At 36.7% G+C, this 8,460-nt stretch overlaps 1 protein-coding gene across 4 annotated transcripts in view; it reads right to left on the reverse strand.

Annotated features, from left to right (window-relative positions):
- The window catches only part of GADL1 (glutamate decarboxylase like 1), a 175,546-nt gene that overhangs the window by 25,581 nt on the left and 141,505 nt on the right, over positions 1 to 8,460 (reverse strand). The window lies entirely within an intron of this gene.

Here is an 8,460-nt window from a genome sequence, read left to right on the forward strand (position 1 = left end):
ATTAGGTATTCCTCATTGAAATCTGTATAAACACTCAAAGTTTTTACAATTAATGCTATAAATATTAATCAACAGCTTTTAACACCAATCCATTTTGATTAGTAACAAAATACTTTACGTTTGCACTTTTTGAGCAAAATAACAAAAGTGAGTTATATATTCTTCTTTATGGAGCACGCTCAACACCTTTTTACCTAGTGTTTAAAATTGGAAGTCATCTTTTTCCTTGAAGTCGTGGCATTCTGATCGTGTTCCAGGGGTCTTTTGGGATTAAACCAAGCCCCACTTTACCTGTCTTACACTTTGGAGTCCTGCGTAAGAGTTTGTTTGACAAAATAAGTTTGAATTAGATTGGCAATGTATTTATTATTATTATTCAAGATCTATCATTTTGGAATATCTGAAAAATAGTCTTCGAGATGCGGGTTAAGGGAACGATTCCTGCAAGCCCTGTCTGGGGGAGACAGGAGCTCTCGGAGTGCACCATTCTTGACCAAGTCAAGAACAGTCAGAGAGAAACATGTTGCTTTGCTAAAACCAAACTTCTTTTGCTTAAGAGTTAAGGATAAGTCATAAATTGTCAAGTTATGTTTAAGCATAGTAACAATAAATATCTATCTTATATCATCGAACCTTAAGTCTGTCCCAAACACAGCTACCTAACAAAGCCACATTACCTTCCAATCAAAGGGCTCTTTTGCTTCTCTCAGGTAATCATTATTCCAATCCTGTGCTCTTGCTCCAATAAGTCCCCAGGTTTTCAATTTATTCACTAGCCATTTGATTGTCTTCCTTTTGTGAACTGCTTGTTCATGTTCTCTGCCCGTTTTGGGTGATCATCTTTTTTTTTTACTGATTTAGAAGAATACTTTATTATTAAGAACATCAACTATCTGATTGCTTTACATGTTGCGAGGTATTTGTTGGCTTTTAATTTTGTTTCTAGTTATGTACAGTTTGAATATTTATATAATCGAACCTATCAATTATATATACCTATATTTTTTTTCCAGCATTGGTATTATACTTAGAAAGCCTTATGCATACCAAGATTAAATAAATATTTGTTTTCTTCTGATTTGGTTTTGACACTTAGAACTTTTAATCCATTAGAGCATTCCATTTGTATCATGCATAAATCAGATACCTATCTTTGATGGAATAAGCCTGCCTTTCCCCAGCATGTATTGGGAACAGATATGATTCCTATGAATATTTGGGCCTCAGCTTTCTATACTGTAAAGTTGATATGTCTATTCTTAGTGTACATCCAAGCTGTTTTATTTATTGTAGCCTACAAAATATTAAAATGCTTGAGAGGGGAATTTCCTTGTTAGTCATCCTTTTCAAAATGTTATCTATTATTACCCGCTTATTCTCTTAGATGATATCTAGAAACATTTTCACAAGTTAAAAATAGAAAAAAAAAACCTTCTGTTAATATGATTAGAATTATATCAAGCCTGTCTATTAGTTAGAGAAAAATTAACTTTCTCATCTAGAATTATGGTGTTCCTCAGTTTCTAAGTGAGGCAGTTTTTTAAAAGAACAGCTACAAATTCTCTGGCTCTTCCCTCAAGGACGCTTCCTGAATTGGAGAGGATTTGTGGCAGGTTAGTTAGCAGTAGGAAACAGTGGAGGCTGCATGGCCTCCAAAGTGAGGTCAGAGAGGTGTAGCGGTGTCCAGCTGGTTCTCAGGAACACTCACTCTTTGAAATCCAACTATCCTGAGCCCACCATGCTATGATGAGTTCCAGGCCACCTGGAGAGGCACTCTGTTTATAATCCCAAATGAGGTCCGAGCCAAGGGCCAGCAATAACCATTAAACATGTGAGTGAAGATGAGTCCAGAAGATTCCAGCCCCAGTCCAGCTATTTCAGTCTTCCTAGATGAGCGAAGCTCTGTCTGAATTCCTAACCCACAGAATCCATGAGCATAATAAAATGGCTGTTTAAAACTGCTACGTTTGGAATAATTTACAAAACAGAAATTGTTACTGGAACATTAGGGGGTTTTTGTGGCCTTAAAATTTTATAGTTTTCTTCTAGGTACTATATTTAAGTTAACTCTTAGTTATCTTAATCTATTTTGCTATTGAAGTGATAAAATTATTGACTTAAAAGCTACCTTCTGATATAAATGTCAATTTTCTAGCTCCTAGTTTCTTATTCTTTATGTAACAAAATTTTTTTTTTAATGTTTAAATTTATACAAATTTCTAAAAGTTTTTAATCTGATGTCCTTGGGTTGTTTAGATGCATAATCGCACAACCTAAAATGATTCGGGTCTTCTCCTTTTAAATATTTAAAGCTGATGTCTTTTCCTGGTCATTGCCTTGACTGGCACTCCCAGAACAACACTCACTCATAGCAGTGAGGAGAGATGTTCCTAATTTGTAACTGAGATTAATGAGAAGAATTTTTGTATTTAATATATATGTTCATCTAAGACATCACATAAGTAAGCAAAAGAACATAACCACGAGATAACCTTTAAGCCTTAACATTAATTTTGGAGGTCATTTAACATGTGTACATATTTTTAATTTCTAAGTTTTTTTTTTCTTTCTTGCTCCATTTTAAGTGGGAGGAATAATTTTGGATTGCTTTCTTGATTTAGTTGTTCGGAGATAGGTAGAAAGTGATGAAAATGCTTTTTAAAACTTGCTTTTGCTTAGCTTTTGAAATAATGAAGTTCTGCTGAATAGAGCACTAAAAATGGAAACAGCAACAGGCACCGTGTGCTACACTGGCTGACTAATCCATCCCCTCAGACAGCTTTTGGAGTCCACAAATGCTACCTGCATTAAAGTTTTCAATCTGCGTGAGTGGATTATTGTGTGGCTTCCTGAAATAATCCTCTCATCTTTTAACACAGTTTTGACCCAGTTTGGGGAAGTATCTTTAATATCTTGTTCTGCTTCACTGACCTCCAGGCAGAATAGCCAGAAATATCTGCATTTAACAGACAACTTTCATCTTCAGGCTCACAAAAGGGTTAGCTTTCTTTAAAAAGGAAATTGAAACTTGTATCACAAGGCAGCTTTTTAGGTGATTTTACTTTCTACTTTATAGCCCTGACAAATAGAGGGCAGAGATCTGGAATAAATAAAGTGCCTCGGAATAGTGCGTAAATCAAAAGCTGCTAACTGGACCTGCTTTTACCTCACCATCGATTATTTGTCAAGTCATAGGCACTCACCTTAGAAAGAAAAACAGAAACACATGTATGGAAGATGAGATGTGGCTGGGTTGCCAGAACAAAACACAGAACAATAACCCACCCAGAAGACGAGTAGGATCGTAAAGTGTTTACAGAAAGCAATAACTCTGAGATTTTAGAACACGCTGTGGTTACCTAAGTGATGCTTCGGAGGATGGATGTTTTCTAGTTGGCAAATAGAGGATTGATTGTTACGGACTGCGGTTGATTTTATTATTGTTCTCAATTATTCAAAGGTCCTTTCTCGCTATGAGAGAATGCATCCTTGCCTTCGCCTGGTATCCTGCAGCACCTCCCTGTAGCAGGAGTGTGTATCACCACTCCATGAACATGTGACCCATTCTGAGAGGGAACTTTAAGAGCTGTTGTGTGTTTCCGCCAGCCCTTTCCTCCTTTTCCTTCGCTGTGAGGATGGCACGTCCCAGAGGGGGGCTCCTCTTTCATCATGGATGCAGGGATGGAGACCAAGGGGCGGAGCAGAGCTGACACTGATCCACAGTAGATGTGAAATGTGATCAAGAAGTAAATCTTTGTTATCATTAACACTGAGATTGGAAGGATGGAAAAGACGCTCACTTGTTGCTGTAGTAACAAGTAAATCGAGAAAGTAATCCAAGTGAAATCTAATTAACATGACTCAAACTAAGGTATATTAGGTTAGATCTAAGATTGAGTCTCACTTTAGAAGAACCCAGGTAACTCCTTTTTGTTTGAAAGTTTGGCTCTAACTAATCTTCCCTGCATTAGCCATGAGAAACTAAAGCCCTCAACCCCGAGGATAGAACATACTGAGATTTTCATAGCAAAGTCAAGGTGACAACTTGATGAGTCTAAGCTGTTGGCCAATGAGTATCTGCCATCAAAAAAGTGGTTTAGTCATATAGAGAGATAATATCAATCTATAGCACAGGGGTTGGTAAACTTTTTTTCTGTAAAGGGCCAGGTAGTAAATATTTTAGGCTTTGAAGGCCATATAGTTTCTGTTGCAACTACATAGGTTATAAATGAAAGCAATCAAAGAAAATAGAAAACACATGCATGTGGCCGTGTTCCAACAAAACTTTATTTACAAAAACAGACAATGAGCTGGATTTTGGCCTTTAGGCTGACCCCTGCTATAGCACACACACAAAGAAACAAAAAAAAAAAAAAATCCTAAAACAAGCCTAATGTCTTACAACCACTTTTATATGGTTTTGACATTAAAAATACCCAGTAGCCACTGAAGAACATGGATAACTCCCTGGTTTTCCCATATACATAACATACAGATGATAACAGACACTTTATAAGGCTTTTGTCAGACTTAATCAAAATGAAATATAAATTGCTGGTGAGTAAGCTCTCAATGAATTTTGGTTCCTCTCATCTTTCCTTGTCCTGCTACGTAAGACTCAGAGTGGACTCTCAATGAAGGCCTATTTAATACGTGCCAAATTAATGAATGAGGTCGAACAGTAATAAGGTGAAGCAGAGAATCCTTGAAGTCAACATTTTCTGTACAATTGGTTTGATAAGACAAATGTATGATAACCAAGAATAAATATTAATATATGTCATGATTTACATGTCTATTAATTAGATTCCTAATTATACTGACCTGACATGAAAATACTTTATTTTCCATTCAGGAGTATATTTCAAATAATAGACAATAATTCTGTATTCTACAGCAAAGTCATGAAATTCCCAAGTCTTGCATTAGAGCTCTGTCCTACTTGGACAAAGGACAGAAAACAAACTCTCAGTGCTATCTGCTCAATTAAACAGAACTCAATTTTGTGATTTATTGGACTCAGACTGGAAGGTCAATTTTTTTTAAAAAAAAAGCAATGAATCTCACTATGTTGGTCTATCTTCTGTTAAATATTTTTCTGTCATAAATAATCAGGGTTAAATGTGCTCAAGAGCCTATGGACAAAATCCACTATGGGCTATAGTGACAATTGTTGAGAAAACTCAACCACCTTTTTCTCCCTGTAAATTTAAATGCCACCAGAGAAAATCACATTTAGTTTTCTAAAACATTTTCTGCCTCATTTAAAAATTTAAATTTATCTTCCAGTTCTCCTCTTGGAGTTCACCCTATCCCAGAATACTAAAATACCCTCCCCACCTTCTTTCTATTTCTTCTACTACCAAAATAATGAACTATATCATTAACGACCACATAAAGTCTTTTCTGTTCACAAGATGGATAATCTGACATGCATCACATAGATCTCTCACAAGATGCCAAGGCAGGTATGAATACCTTCCTCCTGAAATGATGTAAAAATAAAAGTAGAAATATTCTTTTGTAGAATTTGGGTATATGTTTAAGGAGACGTCTACGTTATTCACAGAGTAGGGAAGATTTTTATGGCAAGTAAACTTGCTCTGAGGTGGTAGTATTGTTGTGTGCTTAAATAAAAATATGTGGGAAAAGGAGGATAGAAGAGGAAAATGACTTAATATTTATTTAATCCTAATGTTAACATAATTCAAGTGCAGTGGTGGGTGGAGACAGTAGAATTTGCACCATGCCCTGAATCATGCTGTCTAGTGTTTCTGGAACATGGACAAATTCCCTTGGACTCACCTGAGATGCCTGTCAGAATTATAGATTGTAGGATACCACCCGCTGTAGATCAATTAAACCTCCATTCTCTAAGAAATCGAGCCTGGAAATAGAATTTTTACCATAATTTTCCTATGATTCTGATGTGAAGCAAGTATGGGAATATCCTTACTAGAGGAAGGTGAAGATCACGAGAGATGCAAATAGTCCCCATCATCGGTATTTCTGTGCAGGCACAGAAAACACCACCAGGTGTGTCTCATTAGGCAATAAAGTGACAGGAGGGCTAACATTTCTTCTGAGAAGCTCCTTTCTATTGTACACTTTTCTCTCAGCTGAGAAAACTGTCTAAACCTGGATCATCAGACTTCTCACACTCAGGAATACCAACAAATAAAATTGAGGTATAATTTTGGATGTAGGAAAAAAATTGTCATTAAAATAATTGTCTACGGAACAAAAAGAACTAATCAAAAACTGACTCACAAATATAGAGGATGATCTGGTGATGGCCAGAGGGGAGGAGGGTTGAGGGGCTGGGAGAAAGGGGTGATGGGTTAAAGAAGTACAAATTAGTAGTTGATAGATGGTCACAGGGATGGGGAATACAGCATAGGGAGTGCAGTTAGCACTAACGTAATGGCCAGGTGGAAGGCCAGGGGAGAAAAAGAGCAATCAAGGGGATCATTTTATAAACTATATAAATGTCTAATCAAGGTACTGTATACTTGAAACTAATAAAATTAAAAAATAATGATTGTCAACAAAAATTGCCATGAAAATCTTTGAAAAAATGAACCAGATCTATTACATATAGAAAATTATTTTCTATAAAATCAAAATCGACACTGCATTTTGGTCTTCCTGAGGGCCAGCGATGCAGGGGAGTGAAAATGAAATAGTGTGAGTTTGAGCATTAAAGAGCAGAAGGTTGTTGAAAAGTCTTTTAGTAAAAAAAAAAAAAAAAAAAGTAACTCAGGCCAGGAATTTTCTATTCTTCATCCTTCCAGCCCCGTTTGGGTACTTTGTAAAATTATAGCAGCTTTATAAGGATGTCTCTACAACATGGCACCTTTCAAGTTCCTGCATTTTTCTCTTTGCTCTTCAGATGATTTTCATTATCACAGGCCAGAACTAAGCCTTGCACATGGAGCATATCATCAGGCCAGTCAACCTGAATCAGGCTCTGCTCTGTTTATGTTGACAGCCAAATGATCACAACTAGAACCAAGCCATTGTTCCCTCCCAGGGATTTTCGTACCCAATTCATTGGGTTACCTAAAAGTTCTTTTCTTCCTGGAGTCGCCTCTAGACCTCAAACGTGTCATGAAAAAATTCGTCTCTTTGGCTACTGACAATAAAGAATTAACTGCATATATAGCTGTCAGAATGATGGTGTGTTTAGCTATCTGAATAATCTATCAGAGAAGAGAGAGTGAGAGAACTGAGATTAAGTAGAGTCTGAAACCAAACACACTTAATAAGTCTGGTAAAGGATAAATTTATATCTATTCATACCCCTCATTGGACAGTTTTATAGAATCTTCAACTCTAGTTTTTGAAAGATAATCTCCGATATCTTTTGTGAATCAAATGCATTTTTCGGTATTTAAAAAAACCACATTAATTTATCATTTCCTTTTTAATGAAAACTCTAAACATGGCCATATCTAATGGAACATGGATTTACATATGAGGGCACAGGTCTATCATATTCTGTAAATATTTTCTATTCATTATCCATTTTCCACCCCACTCACTGAACCTAGATGTCAGTTTCTGTCAGGACTGTGGCCTGTGGTTTGAACTGACTGCCTTCAGCAGGAAGTTAAAATGAATGTGTTTCTGATTCACAGGGCCACTAATAATGTGTCTAGCAAAGATTCCTGCCAATCACATGGAAATGCTTTCTGTCAAAATCACCCCAAAATATTGACAAGTGTGGCCTGCAAAAAAAAAGCTAAACAATACACAGACCTAATCGCTTATTGGACAGTGAAAGGTCCAGTCATTCCTGAAGCCAGAAGAAGGAAGTTAGGTCAGTCACAGAGGGACAGCTTTGTGTTTCTCGACTTCTTCCTGGACAGAAGCAATGGTGTAGACTATGGATTGATTTGGAACACCACCTAGTGAAAGATTTGAGGAAGTGCATGAACATAGAAAAATCTCAAATCAGATTCTGATTAAACTGACTAAAGGCTTTCTTTCAGACTATTTTAAATGGTGTAATTTTTTTTTTTTTAAGTTAGGGCAAAAGCAAAAACAGAATGACCACTGTGTAGCCCAACACAAATCAGATTCAGCTAATAACCTCATCTGCCTCTTGGGACAGAACAGCCAGTTTCCTCTCTTAGCACTTTTCCATTGACTACTGTAAGAACATAAGAGGCCATGGAGTCAGCCCAATCAATAGTCTACATCTGCCAGAAAGTCAGCATTTGGGAATGGCACCAACGGGTTTGAGAAGAATGATGCCAGGGCATCGGATTTTCAGACATGCATTTTTCAGCCACGGTGTTTTCAGCTGAACAGTGTATGTGTCAGAAGCTTTAGCTATCAGAAAATTAAAAATGTTTCCGGACCTCAATAGATTTTATCGCCAGAAAATCAGTACCAACAGTACCTATTTCACAGTATGCTGCACACAAAAAGCATTCAATAAATATAACATCATTC

Source organism: Pteropus vampyrus, unplaced genomic scaffold (genome assembly GCF_000151845.1).
Source record: "Pteropus vampyrus isolate Shadow unplaced genomic scaffold, Pvam_2.0 Scaffold1, whole genome shotgun sequence".
Classification (NCBI taxonomy): domain Eukaryota; kingdom Metazoa; phylum Chordata; class Mammalia; order Chiroptera; family Pteropodidae; genus Pteropus; species Pteropus vampyrus.